This window comes from Aotus nancymaae, unplaced genomic scaffold, assembly GCF_030222135.1.
Source record: "Aotus nancymaae isolate 86718 unplaced genomic scaffold, 86718_ANA_hifiasm-v0.15.2.pri h1tg000029l, whole genome shotgun sequence".
NCBI lineage: Eukaryota > Metazoa > Chordata > Mammalia > Primates > Aotidae > Aotus > Aotus nancymaae.
The window spans coordinates 15,867,457-15,886,424 of NW_026988442.1; the positions used below are offsets into that span (position 1 = coordinate 15,867,457).

Here is an 18,968-nt window from a genome sequence, read left to right on the forward strand (position 1 = left end):
GGAACAGTGAGAAGAATTAGGAGCTGTTCAAGACTGATAGCAGGCCGGGCGCGGTGCTCACGCCTGTAATCCCAGCACTTTGGGAGGCTGAGGTGGGTGGATCACGAGGTCAAGAGATCGAAACCATCCTGGTCAACATGGTGAAACCCCGTCTCTACTAAAAATACAAAAAATTATCTTGGCATGGTGGCTCGTGTCTGTAATCCCAGCTACTCAGGAGGCTGAGGCAGAATTGCCTGAACCCAGGAAGCGGAGGTTGTGGTGAGCCGAGATCGCGCCATTGCACTCTAGCCTGGGTAACAAGAGCGAAACTCCGTCTCAAAAAAAAAAAAAAAAAGACTGATAGCAGTTAAAAATAGAGCTACAGGCCAGGTGTGGTGGCTCACGCCTGTAATTCCAGCATTTTGGGAAGCTGAGGTGGGAGAGTTGCTTGACCCCAGGAGTTTGAAACCAGCCTGGGCAACATAGTGAGAACCTGTCTCTACGAAAAATAGAATACTAGCCAGGTATGGTTGGGTGTGGTGGCTCACGCCTGTGATCCCAGCACTTTGGGAGGCCAAGGTGGGTGGATCACCTGAGGTCAGGAGTTCGAGACCAGCCTGGCCGACATAGTAAGACCCACCCCCCCATCTCTACTAAAAATAAAAAATTAGCCAGGCGTGGTGGCACATACCTTTAAAAAAAAAAAAGGAAGAAAAGAAAAAGAGAGAGGTGTACCATGGAAGCCTCAAATACCTAGTTGTGGAGTTTGTATGGAATGGACCAGAGGCCAGAAGACCAGGACTGATAGGAAATTGTTCTGGCATGTCCTCTGGCAAAACCTAAGCACAAGATCCTTCACCCACATCAATGTGTTTTCCACTGAAACTTAGTTTTTGTTTTCTTTTTTTATTGTTGTTCTTCCTATTCTAGGTCAGAGGACTCAAAAAGATGAAAGGTCACACCTCTGTCAAGAGACACTGTCCTTTTCTGGTCAAGTCTCTTTTCTTCTGTTAGGGCTGCAACCTTTTCACCTGAGAAATGAATAGTCCTGTGATTTACAAGCACAGGTAAGCACCTGCAAAGAGCTTTGAAGATGGATGGGCAGAGTTTCCAGCTCAATTTTTGGGGAGTGTCAGTATCAGCAGCACCCTCTCCCTGGCTCTGACATAATGATGGAAGAAGCAGCTCCAAGGCATCCTGCTTTTGAGCAGGAGGTGGCCCAGGCCGTAGCCTAGAGTCAACTCTCTCCTCATCCCAAATATCTCCACAAAGGAAGACTCTGTAGCATAGCCTAAGAGGGAGCCTAAGACTTTGAATCAGGAATCCCTGGTCTCGGTCCTGAGTTGTGCTTCTTCCTAGCTCTGGTATTTTGAATAAGTTATGTAAGTTATCTGAGCCTATTTCCTTGTATATAAAATGGGGGTTGTAATACTAATTTCCTGGACTCATGAGAGTAGAGTAAGCTAAAGCTTAAAAAAAAGCACTTGGCACAGTGCCACACAAGCCACAGGCACTCGACAATGTGAATTTACATTCATTTTTTAAGGAATAGAGTCCTTAATGGACTGGTGTGATATATTAAATTAAAAAAAAAAAGAAAAAAGAAATAGAGTCCTGTACTGTTAGAGGTAGAGAGGTGTTAGATATTCCTAGTCCAATCCTCTCATCTACAGTGGTGAAAGGACTCCGAGGAAGGTTTTCTCTTAACTAATCTAATTCTCTTCTGTCACAATATCTGCTGATTCTATTCTCAACTAGAAGCAGAGAACTGAGCTCTTCCTTCTGTGCTTAGCTACATAAATCCTCTGTGAGTTCTGTACCTGTTCAGAAAAGGGTATTTTGGTTCCTCCATTTTTTCCCCCCAAGAACATTTGCCTGTCATTTGCTCTTTGCTCTGCTAAAAGTGAAGTCAATTAGTGTACCATACTCAAAGTGATCATGAATATGTGGGAAGATTATGAGCAACACAGTATAGGTGAATCCTAAATAAATCCTGCAGTCCTGGAATATCTGAAGGAATTTGCTCCCAATTATTCTTAGATAAGCTAAGAAATGAATACAACTGTTAGTTATTGTGTTTGTGTTTTTGTTTTTACTCTGCTTAATTTTTTAACTTTTTAAAAATTTCTATAATTATAGAGATGGGGGGGCGGTGTCTTATTATGCTGCCCAGGCAGGTCTCCAACTCCTGAGCTCAAATGATACTCTTGTCTTGACCTCCCAAAATGCTGGTATTACAGGCGTGAGCCACTGTGCCCAGCTTCTGCTTAATTTTTATTACCCAGTTGGCAGGAGCTCCTACTTCTTTAACTTTAGTCTTTTTATTGGATAAAATATACATAATGTAAAATTTGCCATTTTAATATATATATTTTTTGAAATGGAGTCTCGCTTAGTCACCAGGCTGGAGTGCAGTGGTGTGATCTTGGCTCACTGCAACCTCCACCTCCTGGGTATAAGGGATTCTGCTGCCTCAGCCTCCGGACTACAGGCACACGCCACTATGCCCAGCTAATTTTTGTATTAAAAAAAAGTTTTTTTATAAGCACCAAGGTAAAGCAAAGCTCTAGTTGATGCGAGTGTGTTGTTTAGGCGTTAGCAGCACTGCCCTCACTATGCGCTCATTGGACAGTAGTGCAACCTCAAGAAAAGGATGGTTAATTTTTTTTTTTTTTTTGAGACGAAGTCTTGCTCTGTCACCAGAGCTGGAGTGCAGTGGTGCGATCTTGGCTCACTGCAACCTCTGCCTCTCGGATTCAAGCAATTCTCTTGCCTCAGCTTCCCGAGTAGCTGGGACTACAGGCATGCGCCACCACACCCAGCTAATTTTTTTGTATTTTAGTAGAGACAGGGTTTCACCATGTTGGTCAGGATGGTCTTAGTCTCCTGACCTTGTGATCCAACTGCCTCGGCCTCCCAAAGTGCTGGGATTACAGGCGTGAGCCACTGTGCCTGGCCTAATTTTTCTATTTTTAATAGAGATGGGGTTTTACCATGTTGGCCAGGATGGTCTTGGTCTCTTGACCTCTCCCATTTTCCTCTTCCCTTGGCCTCTGGTAACCTCTATTTATTTTTGTCTCTATGAATTTACCTATTCTAGATACTTCATATGAGTATGAGCAGAATCATATTATATATCTATATTTGTTGTTATTGTTGTTGTTGAGACAGAGTCTTGCTCTGTCTCCCAAGATGGAGTACAATGGCAGGATCATAGCTCACTGCAGCCTCAACCTCCCAGGCTCAAGTGATCCTCCCACCTCAGCCTCCTGAGCAGCTAGGACTATAGGCACACACCACCGCATCTGGCCAATTAAAAAAATTTTTTTGTGGAGACGGTGAAACAGGAAAGGTTCCCTTGTCCCTCTCACAGGGCGTGCAATGGGGGTGTGGCTCGCTTCTTCAGTGCCCTGCTGCACAGACCTCTAGGGGAGCATACAGATGGGCAGGCTGTGGGGCTCTGACCCTACCACAGTGTCTAGGTGTGAATGTTTACAGCTGAAGCCCCAGTGGGCGTGTGTTGCAGGGAGCTCTTTTAGGTTGCCGTCTGTAGGCAGCTTGTGTTAACCAGGTCAATTAAACCCCCTTCCTTATGACAAGGACAGCGGGATTTCTGTATCCTGGGGTTTCTAGCCTTGGTGTACCTGGAAGAATCGGATCATGTGGGCTTGGAGGATGATTGCAAAGTTTTATTGAGTAGAAGTAGCTCTCAGCAGATAAGCCAGAAGGAAAATGATTTTCCCCTGGAAATGTTCTCACCATGTTCACCAACATGATGAAACCCTGTCTCTACTAAAAATATTTAAAAACTTAGCTGGGCATGGTGGCAGGTGCCTGTAATCTCTGCCACTCGGGAGGCTGAGGCAGGAGAATCGCTTAAATCCAGGAGGTGGAGGTTGCAGTGAGCGGAGATGGTGCCATTGCACTCCAGCCTGGGTGACAGAGCGAAACTCCATCTCAACAACAACAAAAAGAAATATCTTTTTATTAATATCTTTGAGCTTGACTTAACTTTCGCAAAACAAGAACTAGAACATTTCTCCGGTGTAGGTCTTTGATTCCAGAATTTCCTTTTACTTAGGGATAGACCCATGACTACATGGTCCTACCATGTCCCAGGGGAAATAACTTAGTGTCAACTCAAATCTTTCATTTCACATATTAGGAAACATAGGTCAGAAACAGAAAAAAAAAATTATTCCAGAATCACTCAGTGAATAAGAATTTCCCCTCAGTTACCAGTCCCCTCCCTCCAATGTCAATTTCTGACAATTTCTCAATGGCAGTTTGGCTCTCATGTGAGGAAGATAATTTGGGGGCCCCAGAAAACCTGCCTCACACTGGAGCTGCTTTGGGCTGATACTCTGAACTGACTCATTCCACTCTAAGATTTGCACTGGCGGGCTGGGCACAGTGGCTCACACCTATAATCTTAGCACTTTGGGAGGCCGAGGCTGGCAGATCACGAAGTCAGGAGTTCAAGACTAGCCTGGCCAAAATGGCGAAACCCCATCTTTACTAAAAGTACAAAACTTAGCCAGGCGTAGTGGCAGGCGCCTGTAATGCCAGCTACTCAGGAGGCTGAGGCAGGAAAATCGCTTGAACCTGGGAGGTGGAGGTTGTAGTGAGCCAAGATGGAGCCACTGCACTCCAGCCTGTGTGATGAGAGTGTGAGACTTCATCTCAAAAAAAAAAAAAAAGATTTGCACTGGCTTCTAAGATGGACCTAGCCCTTCCTTCTCCATGCCCCCTGCCATAACCGTCTAAGATACTTCTCTCTATGGGGTCATCTACAGCATCCTCCTGCTGGCCTTCTGTTTCAACCCAAACTAGATACCATCACAGCACTCTTTCTTTATTAAACACTAAATTATTACAAAAATAGTTATGTAAAAAAGCATAGTGCATACAACATCGCACTCATTAGGATGGCTGTAATAAAAGAGAGACAATGAGGGAGGATGAGGCAGGAGAATTGCTTGCAGGAGGTGGAGGCTGCAGTGAGCCAAGATCATGCCACTGCTCTTCAACCTGGGTGACAGAGAAAGACTCTTGTCTTAAAAAAAAAAAAAAAAAAAAGAGAGAGAGAGACAAAACAAATGTTTGCCTGTAATCCCAGCAATCTGGCAATCTGGGAGACCACAGTGGGCAGATCACTTGAGGTCAGTAGTTCCAGACCAGCCTGGCTAACATGGCAAAACCCTGTCTCTACTAAAAATACAAAAATTAGCAAAGCATGGTGGCACATTCCTGTAATCCCAGCTACTCGGGAGGCTGAGGCAGGAGAATCACCTGAACCTGGAAGGCAGAGGTTGCAGTGAGCAGAGATCGAGCCACTGCCCTCCAGCATGGGTGACAGAGTGAGACTCTGTCTCAAAAAAAAAGTAGGGGGGTGGGTGGGTGTGGTGGCTCACGCCTGTAATCCCAGCACTTTGAGAGGCCGAGGTGGGCGGATCACCTGAGGTCAAGAGTTTGAGACCAGCCTGGCCAACATGGTGAAACCCCATCTATACTAAAAATAAAAAAAAAATTAGCTGGAGTAGTGATGCTTGTCTGTAATCCCAGCTACTTGGGAGGCTGAGACAGGAAAATCACTTGAACTCGGGAGGCAGAGGTTGCAGTGAGCCGAGATCGCCTCACTGCACTCCAGCCTGGCAACGGAATGAGATTTCGTCTCAAAAAAAAAAGTTTACACCAAAACTTGTACACAAATGTTTATATTGTTATTATTTCTTTTTTTCTTTTAATTTTTTAATTTTCTCCTCAGTTAGAAGCAATATTGTTATTATTTCTGATAGCCAGCAGGTAGAAACAACCCAAATGTCCATCAACTGATGAATAGATAAACAAAATGTGGTATATCCATATGATGGAATATTATTCAGCCAGAAAAATGAATAACATACTGATTCATGCTACAATATGGATGAACCTTGAAAACCTTATGCTAAATGAAGGAAATCAATTACAAAATAACACACATTGTATGATTCATTTATATGAATCAATCAAGATAGAAAGTAGATTAGTGGTTGCCAAGGGATAGTAGGAAGGGGGGAATGGGGAATGACGGTTAATAGTGTGACTGCCCAGTGGGTTCACCTTGCCTGCTGCCAGGACAGAGCTGATTTATCAACACAGGGAAATTGCAATAGAGAAAGAGTAATTCACGCAGAGCTGACTGTGCAGGAGACCAGAGTTTTATTATTACTTAAATCAGTCTCTCTGAGCATTCAGGGAGCAGAGTTTTAAGGATGACTTGGCAGGTGGTGGGAAGCCAGTGAGCCAGGAGTGCTGATTGGTCAGAGATGAAATCACAGGGAGTCAGAGCTGTCTTCTTGTGCTGAGTCAGTTCCTAGGTGGGGGGTCACAAGATCCGATGAGCCAGTTTATCAATCTGGGTGGTGCCAGCTGATCCATCAAGTGCAGGATCTGCAAAATATCTCAAGCACTGATCTCAGGAGCAGTTTACAGAGGGTCAGAATCTTGTAGCCTCCAGGTGCATCACTCCTAAACCATAATCTCTAATCTTATAGCTAATGAAAGCAATCTAGTCTCCCGGCAAGAAGGAGGTCTGCTTTTGGAAAGGGCTATTATTGTCTTTGTTTTAAGCTATAAATTATGTCTAGGCGAGGTGGATCACACCTGTAATCCCAGCACTTTGGGAGGCTGAGAGAGGTGGATCACTTGAGGTTAGGAGTTTGAGACCAGCCTGGCCAACATGGTGAAACTCCCTCTCTACCAAAAATACAAAAATTAACCAGGTGTGGTGGTGGGCACCTGTAATCTCAGCTACTTGGGAGGCTGAGGCAGGAGAATTGCTTGAACCCAGGAGGTGGAGGTTGCAGTGAGCCAAGGTCATGCCACTGCACTCCAACCTGGGTGACAGAGTGAGACTCCATATCAAAACAAAAACAAAAACTAGAAACTAGAAACTAAATTTCTCCCAAAGTTAGTTCAATCTATGCTTAGGAATGAACAAGGATGGCTTGGAGGTTAGAGCAAGATGGAGTTGATTGAATTAGATCCTTTCACTCTCTCAGTCATAATTTTGCAAAGGCGGTTTCAATAGACATGAGATTTCTTTTTCGGGGTGATGAAATGTTCTGGAATTAGAGAGTGGTGATGGTTTCACAACTTTGTGGATATACTAAAAACCAACTAAATTGCACACTTTAAAATGATTACTTTTATATGTTAATTGTATCTCAAGAAAAAGTATAGTATTGAATAGTAGGCACCCATGTACATACTACCTAATTCAAGAATAAAACTGTTACAAATACAATTCCAATTTCCAATTATAATTCCGTTCCATTATAAATTCCATTCTCCCATCTCATTCCCCTCCCTCTCTACCCAGAAGTGGCCACTACCCTGAAGTCAGTGTTTATCATGGCAATTGTCTTCATTTATTTGGGCTGCTATCACAAAATACTTTAGACTGAGTATTTTATAAGCAACAGCAACTTATTTCTCACAGTTCTGGAGGTTGGAAAAGCCAAGATTAATGGGGTGGTGGTGTCTGGTGAGGGCCCACTTTCTCATAGACTGCACCTTTCAGTGTCTTCTCATGGTGGGAGGAGCCAGCTAGCTCTCTTAGATCTCTTTTATAGCGCACTAATCCCATTCATGAGGGTACCTACTCATCTCCTAAAGGCATCATCTTCTAACACTACCACATTTGGGATTACATTTCAATGTATGACTCTTGGGGACATACAAACATTCAGAGCATAGCAGTAATACATGTCTTTTAACATTTTAACAAACATTTTAACTTTTAACAAAGGTATGAATATCCCTAAACAATATATAGTATTTCTGTGTGTGTGTGTGTGTGTGTGTGTGTGTGTGTTTTTCTGAGCTGGAGTTTCATTCTTGTTGCACAAGCTGGAGTGCAATGGTGTGATCTCAGCTCACTGTAACCTCTGTCTTCTGGGTTTAAGTGATTCTCCTGCCTCAGCCTCTTGAGTAGCTGGGATTGCAGGTGGCTAACTTTTTGTATTTTTGGTAGAAACAGGGTTTCACCATGTTAGCCAGCCTGGTCTCAAACTCCTGACCTCAGGTGATCCGCCTGCCTCAGCCTCCCCAAATGCTGGGATTACAGGCCCACCATGCCTGGCCTCTTTGTGTGTTTTTAAGCTTAATATAAATCATATAAGTTGCATCCTCTGCAATATTCTTTTTTCCTACCAACATTATGTTTTTGAGAATTATCCATATTCTTTTTTTTTTTTTTTTTTTTGAGATGGAATCTTGCTCTGTCACCCAGGCTGGAGTGCAGTGGTGCCATCTTGGCTCATTGCAACCTCTGCCTCCCGGGATCAAGTGATTCTTCTGCCTCAGCCTCCCGAGCAGCTGGGATTACAGGCACGTGTGCCACGACACTCAGCTAATTTTTGTATTTTTAGTAGAGATGGGGTTTCACCATCTTCTCCAGGCTGATCTGGAATACCTGACCTCAAGTGATCTGCCTGCCTCAGCCTCCCAAAGTGTTGGGATTACAGGCATAAGCCACCGTGCCTGATGAATTATCCATATTCCTACCTTTCACTGTTGGGTAGTATTTCATTATATACTATGCTATATTTTGTATATTAACCTATTGGTGAACATTTAGGTTGTTTCTGATTTTTCAATATTTCAAGCAATGCTTCAGAGAACATCTTCAACAGGTTTCCTTTTGCACATGTTCATCTCCCTGGGTTTTATATTCAGGAGCAGGATTGCTGAGTCAAAGGCCTGCATATCTACTTTGTTAGCTATTGCCACAAGCCCATTACTAGTCAGGTGAAGCTTTTTCATGCTTATTGGTCATTTGTATTTCTTCTGTGGCTTTATGTTTACATACTTTGTCCATTTACCTAATATAAGTTTGTTAGGAATTCTTTATATATTTTTGAATTCTCATCCTTTGCCAGCCAAAACGTTGCAGAGATTTTCTCCCAATTAGTAGTTTATCTTTTTTCCCTTTATGACATAGTCTTTTGATGCACAGAATTTCTATATTTAATGTAGTTGACCATATTAAGTTTTTTTTATTTTTTATTTATGTGATGATTAATTTTATGTGTCAACTTGACTGGGTCATGGCATGCCCAGATACTTGGTTAAACATTATTCTGGGTGTGTCTGTGAGGGTGTTTGTAGATGAGATTAACTTTTCAATCCATAGACTGAGTAAAGCAGATTGCCCTTCCCAAGTGAGTGGGCCTCATTCAATCTATTGAAGGCCTGAATAGAACAAAAACGTGGAGTAAGAAAAGTCTGTCTCCCTGTCTGACTGTGCTCATGCTGGTACTTTGGTCTCCTGCCTTTGGACTTTTTTTCTGAGACAGGCTCTCTCAATCACCCACGCTGGCATGCAGTGGCAGGATCTCAGCTCACTGCCACCTCCGCCTCCCGGGTTCAAGTGATTCTCCTGCCTCAGCCTCCCAAGTAGCTGGGATTACAGACTCCCACTACCACGCCCAGCTAATTTTTTTGCATTTGTAGTAGAGGCAGGATTTCACCATGTTGGCCAGATTGGTCTCGAACTCCTGACCTCAAGTGATCTGCCTGCCTTGGCTTCCCAAAGTGCTGGGATTACAGGCATGAACCACTGTGCCTGATCTGCCTTTGGACTTTTATTTGGACCATTGGCTCTCTTTGTTCTCAGGCCTTTGGACTCAGACTAGAACTAAACCATTGGCTCTCCTGTGTCTCCAGCTTGCTGACTGCAAATCTTGGGGCTTAGCCTCCATAATTACATGAGCTGATTTTTTATAACCTTTCCCTTCCCCAGGAGAAGGACAAGTGTAAGTCCTTCCCTTATGTAGTCTGGGCAAGTCTCTACTCATTACTCCTAGGAGGACTGGAGGGTGCAGAGGAGGAAGCCCTGACAATCAGCAAGACACCAAACTGCACCATGGAAGACTTTACTAATTTGTCCAAGTGATTGAATTTACCTTCTCTGAGCTTCAGTTTCCCCTACTATAAAGTGATGACAACACTGATCTTGCCCTCCTCCCTAAGTTGCTGCAAAAAGACACAGTAAAAATCTTTAGGGTGCTGGGTGTGGTGACTCACTCCTGTAATCCCAGAACTTTGGGAGGCTGAGGCCAGTGGATCACCTGAGGTCAAGAGTTCAAGACCAGCCTGGACAACATGTTGAAACCCTGTCTTTACTAAAAATACAAAAATTAGCCAGGCATGGTGGTGGGCACCTGTAATCCCAGCTACTCAGGAGGCTGAGGCATGAGAATCACTTGAACCTGGGAGGTGGAGGTTGCAGTGAGCCAAGGTAGTGCTACTGCACTCCAGCTAGGGTGATGGAGCAAGACTCCATCTCTCCTTTTTTTTTTTTTTTCTTTTTTTTTAATGGAGACAGGGTTTTGGCCAGGCTGGTCTTGAACTCCTAACCTTGTGATCTGCCTGCCTCGGGCTCCCAAAGTGCTGGGATTACAGGTATGAGACACCGCACCTGGCAAAAAAAAAAAAAAAAAAATCTTTAGGAATGCAGCCTTAGACTCACACAGACTTGTACTGGAATCCTTCTCATAAGCTACATGACTGAGAAAGTTACAGAACTCCCTGAGCCATTACAGCTACTTCCCAGGGTAAGAAAACTATGTAAGTAAGTTGCTTAGCATATACTAAGTACTCAATAAAGTTGGCTATTCCTATATGAGATGATCATACTTATTATTATTTAAGGAAAGTCTCAGACGAGGCCCCATCTATAAACATTGAAAGGAGGGAGTACAGAGGCTAACTTTTCTTAGAATGTCTGCTTCTTTTAGCCAAGTATAGGGTGTGGCTTGAAGGAATGAGGAAGCAGTTTATGAGGTGACAGGGCACAGAACACTGTCTTCACAGACCTTGGGGGAGAGAGGGAGTGGTCAGCTGACCCTCCCGAAAGATCAGAGATCCTTGTCGCTCATCTACCCACTGATGCAGTCCTCTTGACTCTGTCCTATCCTCTCCTACCAGTCCAGTCACCAAGTTCTGGTGAGGCTGCCTCTGAAATAATAATAACAATAGTAATTGTTGTGATGATATTGTTACCTTGAAGTGTACAAAGGCTTTCTAATACATTATCCCAATTATCCTTCATTATCTCTCTTCTGTTCTTAGGAAGGATATTGCAGATCATTCTGCATTTTACAGATAGGAACTCTGAAATTGGAATAAAGGAAAGGATTTATTCAAGGGCTGGGATTTACCTGAGACTATACAATAAGTCAATGGCAGAGGCAGGACTAGAACCTGCAGCTTCTCACTCCCAGACTAATGCCAGTGCCCCTTTCAAGTCACACTTGCGTTGGCTTTCCATTCCCATGGCCTCCCAGTCTACTCTCTTATCTTCTGGACCACTACAGTGGTTCCTACTGGTCCTGCCTGCCTCTGATCCCTCTCCTCCCATTTGTTCTACACAGGTAGTCACATTAATTGTCTGGAAGCGCAGCTTTGATCTTGTCTTTCCCTTCCCAATATAACTTGCCCATTTTTTCAACTTGAGGGGTCACCTGGATCCTAGTTCAGTTTCCCAGTGAAGTCCTAATCTTTCCTTGAATACATATATTGACAAAGAATTCATCACTCCCAAGGTGGTCCGTTCCATTCTTGGGTAACTCGGACTGTTAGGGAGTTTTTTATATTAAGCTGAAATTGTCTTCCTGGATATCTGTTCACTGGAGCTGATGGAATATATATATATTTTTCTTTTTGTAAGACAGGTTTCTTTTATTAGTTTTTCCTAAACTTGTCTCATTTACTGAATGATTTTCTTAGTGTAAGAATGTGACCTGGAGCTTTAACAAATCAGTTTGCATAATGCAACCTGGATAAATGCTTGTCTGTACACAAGCCATAAATTACCACTCTCTGGCCTGGCCTCTATGTAAATCCAATTGGTCTTATAGCCTGTCTAAGCAGAGAGCTAGCAGACCACATCATCTTGTTTCTAGTTTTAACTTCAAATTCACCCCCATCCCAACACCCACACCCTTCCCCACACACATACACCCCCCCAAAAAAATTTTTTTTGGGGGAATTTTTTTTTTAGGGCATTTCCATCATCATGGAAAGTTCTATGGGACTGCTGTGGTTTGAACATAAGAGCAGGAGTTTATAGTTACTCTGAGGCACTGTATCTTGAGAGTTCCAGCTCAGCTTCCAAGGCTGCTGAGAGCTTTAAGAAACTGATTCTGAGGCTGGGTGCGGTGGTTCATGCCTGTAATCCCAGCACTTAGGGAGGCTGAGGCAGGCGGATCACCTGAGGTCAGGAGTTCAAGACCAGCCTGGCCAACATGGTGAAATCTCATCTCTACTAAAAATATGAAAAATTATCACAAAGAGTTTGTTTGGAGTTTTAAATTAAAAATTAAAAAAAATTAGTTGGGCATAGTGGTGGGCACCTGTAATCCCAGCTACTCAGGAGGCCGAGGCAGAATTGCTTGAACCCAGGAGATGGAGGTTGCAGTTAGCCAAGATCGTGCTATTGCACTCCAGCCTGGGCAACAAGAGTGAAACTCTGTCTCAAAAAAAAAAAAGAAAAAAGAAAAAGAGCCAGGCGTGGTGGCTCATGCTTGTAATCCTAGCACTTTGGGAGGCCGAGGTGGGTGGATCACCTGAGGTCAAGAGTTCAAGACCAGCCTGGCCATCGTGGTGAAACCCCATCTTTAAAAAAAAAGAAAAAAAGAAAAAAAAAAACTGATTCTGGTTGGTTTCTGGAGTGCTCACTTTCCCTCCCAACCTAATAACAACAGTAGATTTGATCAACGCTTTGTACCTTCCTCAGCTTCATTTAAAACTGACTGATAAAAATGCCCAGCAGAGCAGAGAGGCCTGCAACTGAGCCCTCTGTGTGGCACCCTGCTCTCCAGCACCAGGCGGCAGTTATGCCATTATTTAACAAATTAGGCCTCTATTCTAGGTGCTCTGCTGGGTACCAGGTAACTACACGGAAGACAGAAGACATCAATTAAAAAAAAGTTGCTGGGCACGTGCCTGTAGTCCCAGCTACTAGGGAGGCTGAGGCTAGAGGATCACTTGAGTCCAGGAGTTCTGGGCTGTAGTGCGCTTTGCCAATCGGGTGTTTGAACTAAGTTCGGCATCAATATGGTGACCTCCCAGGAGCAGGGGACCACCCAGGTTGCCTAAGAAGGGGTGAACTGGCCCAGGTAGGAAACAGAGGAGATCTAAACACATGTGCTGATCAGTAGTGGGATTGCGCCTGTGAATAGCCACTGCACTCCAGCCTGAGCAACATAGCGAGACCCCATCCCTTAAAAAAATAAAAAAGTCCTACTGAGTTGGGTGCTCTAGTAGTTCAAATGTCTTTGCCTCCCTTTCAAGGCTGCTGCTTCTGTCTGTTTTCTGCTTGTTAAAAGTGGAAGCTTGGAGCTGGGCTAGGTGGCTCACAGATGTAATCCCAGCACTTTGGGAGGCCAAGGTGGGCGGATCACTTGAGTCCAGGACTTCAAGACCAGCCTGGCCAACATGGTGAAACCCCATCTCTACTAAAAATACAAAAATTAGCTGGACATGGTGGCACATGCCTGTAATTTCAGCTACTCAGGAGGCTGAGGCAGGAGAATCACTTGAACCTAGGAGGTGGAAGTTGCAGTAAGCCGAGATCGTGCCACTGCACTACAGCCTTGACAACAGAGTAAGGGTCTGTCTCAAAAAGAAAAAAAAAAAATGGAAGCTTGGGAGTCAGCTTTCCAAGTTTGGATCCTAGTTCTGCCACTTTGGAAGCTATGTAATGTCTTTGTGCATAACGTGGGAATAAGAATAACCTCTAGTGTTATTGTGAGAATTTTTTTTTTTTTTTTTTTTTTTGAGACGGAGTTTCGCTCTTGTTACCCAGGCTGGAGTGCAATGGCGCGATCTCGGCTCACAGCAACCTCCGCCTCCTGGGTTCAGGCAATTCTCCTGCCTCAGCCTCCTGAGTAGCTGGGATTACAGGCACGCGCCACCATGCCCAGCTAATTTTTTGTATTTTTAGTAGAGACAGGGTTTCACCATGTTGCCCAGGATGGTCTCGATCTCTTGACCTCGTGATCCACCTGCCTCGGCCTCCCAAAGTGCTGGGATTACAGGCGTGAGCCACTGCGCCCAGCGATCTATTGTGAGAATTAAATGAGTTAATGCAAGTAAAACTCTTTGAACAAGAACCGGAATAACACAGTAAGTGTTCCAACAAACAAGTTAGTTATTACTGGTTCTTATTTATTTATTTTTTTTGAGATGGAGTTTCACTCTTGTAGCCCAGGCTGGAGGGCAATGGTGCGATCTCGGCTCACCTCTGCCTCCTGGGTTCAAGCGATTCTCCTGCCTAAGCCTCCCTAGTAGCTGGGATTACAGGCATGTGCCACCACGCTCGGCTACTTTTGTATTTTTAGTAGAGACAGGGTTTCTGACAGGGTTTCTCCATGTTGGTCAGTCTGGTTTTGAACTCCTGACCTCAGGTGATCAGCCTGCCTCAGCCTCCCAAAGTGCTGGGATTACAGGCATGAGCCACCGCACTCAGCCTATCAGTTCTTTCCAATTTTTAGTATATGTGCTGCCGAAGCGAGCACATGTTCTTATTGTTAATCATAATCTTCCTTCCTGGACAAGCCATGTTCAGTTCCTCTTTGGGGCCTCAGTTCCCTTAGTTTTGCCCTCCTTTGTGGGTCCTTGGAGGCCCAAACTCTGCCTCTTCTCCCTGCTTTCTTATGTTCTCAGCTGCTTCACTTTGCATTTGCTCTTAGTATCCTATACCTGAGGTGTGGACCACAGTGAAGAACCAGAATTGTTGGGCTTCACTTTAGCTCTGTGCTGCCTGGAGGGGAGGCCTGGGATAGGCTCCCATCTGCAAAATGGGGGTAATCCCAGCTGCCACTTAAGTGAGACAAGTAGGTGAAAGCTACTTGGTAGGCCTTTGCATATGTCCTGACTTGCCTGTCCACCCTGGCAAGCGAGTGACTTTTGCTTCTTCCTTCTGTTTCTGCCTTTAGCATCTAACAAAGGAGGCCCAGGCTCATTATTCTGGGCACTTCTGGAGGGCCTGGCCCTGCCCCAGGAGCCCTAGGGCAGGAATTCCTTTCTTTATCTAAAGATGGGAGACACTTCATCCCTTCCCCATCTTCTTCTAGATGCTATCTTGGGCTCGCTGAACACGGGTTCCTCCTCTCTCCTAGCCTCAGTGTGTACTCCAAGCAGGACCTAAAGGAGCGGCTATAAGGGCCGTGGTGGTTATAACCCTAATTTAGAAAAGTCCTTTACTCTGGGTGTGTTTGGGCTTGTGGAGGGTGGGCGTCGGGAACCTGCAGCCAGGGACTCGGCCCTTGGAGAGCCCCCAGAGAGTCCAGAGGTTGCCACCTGCGAGGGGCTGGAACGCGCTGGGTGATCCTCCGCGAGCCCTGGCCGCGGGAACAATGGGAGTGCAGCGTGGAGGCGGGTGGGCGTGGGCCAGGTCTCGGCTGGAGGTAGACGAGGTCGGCGAGCTGGGCGCGGGGCCGCGGGGTTAGCCCGGGGCACCGGGCACAGAGCCGAGAAGTCTAAGCCAGGGAAAACCGAGGTCAGCGCTGGCGGGGACCCAGGAGGAGGCAGGGGCCCCGGGTGGGGTCTGCTCCTCTTCTTTGCCGGGCCTCTGAGCCCAGCCGCGGGGCAGGTAGACGCCGGGCCCACGTGGGGAAGCCGGCGGCGGGCCCCCAGCGCCGGGAGGGTTCGCTGGGCTCAGCCCCCTTCCTTGTTCCCTTCCCGGGGACCGGCGCGGCGGCCCCAGCTCCGGCGGCTCCGGCGCTCCCCTGGCGTTGGCTGCTCGCCGCTGCTGCCTGCTCTTTCGCCCGCCCGCGGCTGCTTGAGGGGCCGGGATCGCCGCCGCCTCCTCCGGGGGAGCCGGCCGGGGCGGGGCGGAGCGGGGAGAGGGGGTGTGGGGTGGGGGGCGGGCGAAGAGGGGGCTGAGCGCCGTGGGAGGAAGAGCAGGAGCGAGCGCGCGAGCGAGCGGGGCATTTCTGCGCAGCTCGAGCGCGCCTAGGAGTCCGCCGGGGCGGCCGCTGGACGCCAGGACCTCGAGACAGCGCCCGGAAGCCGCGCCGCCGCCGCCAGGTTAGCCGCGCCCGCCGTCCCCCTCCGCGTCCCGGGGTCCCCGCCGCGTCGGGTCCCGCGTGTGCGTGTGGGGTGGCTGCCGAGGGCGGCGGGCTAGATCTCCGATCTTCGGGCACTGACAGGCCGGCGGGCCATCTCCGGGAGCCCCGGGCTTCGGTTGGTGCGTGTCGGGACTGGCGCGGGTTCTTGTGTGGGGCTCACGTCTCCGGGTGTGTGTTAGGTGTGAGCGCGCGTGTGCCTGTGGAGCTGTGCGAGCGGCCGCTCGGGGTGCGCGCGTGCGTGTGTGCACCGTGTGTGCGCGTGTGAGGGTGTGTTCCTGTGTGTCTTCGCGCGCCAGGGCTGAGCGGTGCGTGCGCATCTGGGTGAGGGTGCGCGTGTCTGTGTGTGTCCGTCGGTGAATGTGCCTGTGAGAGGGTGTGTCCGAATGTGCAGCAGCGTATACACCTCTGGGCGAGAGCGTGTGCCCGTGGCTTCGCTTGTGGCTGGAGCCTGTGGCGGGTGTGTGTGTGTGTGTGTGTCGCTGTGTGCGCTCCAGTGTGACTCCCGTGTGTGCGCGTGTGAGGGCGGGTGTGCGCCCGCGTAGCCCTGCGTAGCCCCAGTGTGCGTGTGCGCGGCTTTGTCTTCGCACTGCCGGGAGGAAGGGGTGGAGGCGGCTGCCTCGCTGCCGTCGCTGGGAGCTGGGCACCTGGCTCGGGCAGAGGGTGGCGGCGGTGGGGGCGTCCCTTCCCGGTCGGGCGGAGACTCCCTGCTGGCAGGTGGGCGGCCACACCCCGGGGGCCGTGGGGAACCGGGCTGACAGCGGATCCCGCGTTCTGACCTGCGCTGGAGCGGAGGGCGTGTCCTGCCTGAAGCGTGTGTGTGTGTGTGTGTGTGTGTGTGTGCGCGCGCGCGCGCTCGTGCGCGTGTGTGGATGTGGGTGTGGGTGCAGGGTGGTGGTAATAGCAACAGCAGTTTCCAGGCTGGTGACCATCCGGTTCAGGGATTCATTTCCTATTGTGGCCAGGACCTTTTCCCGTTGGGCTCCCCCAGTCCCCCACCAGACCTAGCCTGTGCGCCCAGTCTCACCCGTGCAGCGCTCTGGGTGGGTGGGTAGTTAGGTGGGTAGAAGCTCAGGTGCCCTGAAAGGACTAGGAGGGAGAACCACTCTCTTAAAGGGCCAGCTCCTCACTCCAAGGAATCCCTCCTCAGGAGACCTCTACTTTCAAAGAGATGCCTCTGGGTATGTCGTTACCCCTTTTCTTCGAGTACTGCTGCAGTGAGGCATTTCTAGATCTATAGTGTGTGCGCATGTGTCCCCTCTGTGTACTTCTTGTACATTTGGGTGTATGGTGAACAGTGAAAGTGCATCTCTTGATGTATATGTGCATGTGTTTTTACAAGTTCTGGTATATTTGTTTTTATGTATGTGTAGTTGTTTGTATATTAGTCTGTGCATGTGGGTTTGTAGAGAAGTGGCATTTTGCTGCCAACTGGAATAGGATAGAAACATTCTGTCCAGGGCCACTCTATTTTTGAAAAACTGAGTGAAAAGGAAGTTTGGGAATTTAGTCTGTGGCTTTGTAGGTTTCAGATACTGGTACTGAAATGTAGGTAGATTGGATTTTGACTGTGATACAAGGGTAGAGAGAAGTAGAGCCTTGCAGGACGAAGGAATCATCTGCCAGAAGGATATCCAAGTGCAAGAATTCTTCCTTTGGTTCCAGTTCTTCCCCATAATGTCACCTCTCCCGTTGCTGCTTGGCTTGCCAGGATATAGGACACAGGATTCGGAGTGCAAAGGGAGGGAGCTGCAAGTGTGAAAGGAAGGAAGGTGGATGGGTGATAGGATTGGGGGCCAGCAGCAGATTTCTGCAAGTCTTAAAAATGTTTCCCTGCCAAAGGCAGCAGAGGCTGGGGAAAGCCGAGCTTGCTGTCTCCTCCTTGAATCCGAGATTCCCAGGATATGGGGAAAGCTGGCCTGGAGTTCATGAGCTCTGGAGTCTGGGCCAGGGATCTCTCGTCCTGTTCTGTCACCCACACTGGAGTGCAGGCACTGGCACGATCTCAGCTTACTGTAGCCTCTGTCTCCTGGGTTCAAGCGATTCTCCCACCTCAACCTCCCCAATAGCTGGGACTACATGCACATGCCACCACGCCCAGCTAATTTTTTTTTTTTTTTTGAGACAGAGTTTCTCTCTTGTTGCCCAGGCTGGTGTGCAATGGCACAATCTTGGCTCACTGCAACCTCTGTCTCCTGGGTTCAAGCAATTCTTCTGCCTCAGCCTCCTGAGTAGCTGGGATTAGAGGCACCCACCACCACGCCCAGCTAATATTTGTATTTTTAGTAGAAATGGGGTTTCATCATGTTGGCCAGGCTGGTCTTGAACCCCTGACCTCAGGTGATCCACCCGCCTTGGCCTCCCAAAGTGCTGGGATTACAGGTGTGAGCTACCACACCCAGCCTAATTTTTGTTTTTTTTTTTTTTTTTTTTGCCACCAAGTTACCATGAGATAATTTTTGTATTTTTAGTTGAGACAGGGTTTTACCATGTTGGTCAGGCTGGTCTCGAACTCCTGACCTCAAGGGATCTGCCTGCCTTGGCCTCTCAAAGTCCTGGGATTACAGGTGTGAGCTCAGGATCTTCTTTTGACTTTAGTCAACCCCTTTATGTGTTTATGTCTTCACCCAACACTTTTTATTAAGCTTCTTTATATGAAAGAGCCTACACTCCATAAGCCTCGATTTCCTTGGCTGAGCAGCTAGCAGGCTAGTTTGGAACTTTCAGGCCCCTTCCCTTGCTCAGATTGCTAGAGTTTGTCTCGTTTTTACCCAGGTTTGGGAATCCACCCTTCTAGTCCCCAGAGATCCTGGCCATGGTCCTCACTACTGATCTCCCCACCCATATACTCTAGTCTAGAGCTATGGT

At 47.4% G+C, this 18,968-nt stretch overlaps 1 protein-coding gene and 1 non-coding gene across 2 annotated transcripts in view; one reads left to right on the plus strand and one right to left on the minus strand.

Moving 5' to 3' along the window:
• Positions 1-2,517: 2,517 nt before the first annotated feature.
• On the minus strand, positions 2,518-2,640 carry LOC135277130 (U4atac minor spliceosomal RNA). Its single transcript, XR_010344729.1, has one exon. It is a non-coding gene; the product is annotated as a U4atac minor spliceosomal RNA (small nuclear RNA).
• Positions 2,641-16,169: 13,529 nt separating this feature from the next.
• Positions 16,170-18,968, plus strand: part of EPB41L1 (erythrocyte membrane protein band 4.1 like 1) — a 143,070-nt gene continuing 140,271 nt past the window's right edge. The window contains exon 1 of the mRNA XM_064382363.1: positions 16,170-16,222. The gene's annotated coding sequence lies outside the window, so the exon portion shown is untranslated. The remainder of the gene's footprint in view (positions 16,223-18,968) is intronic.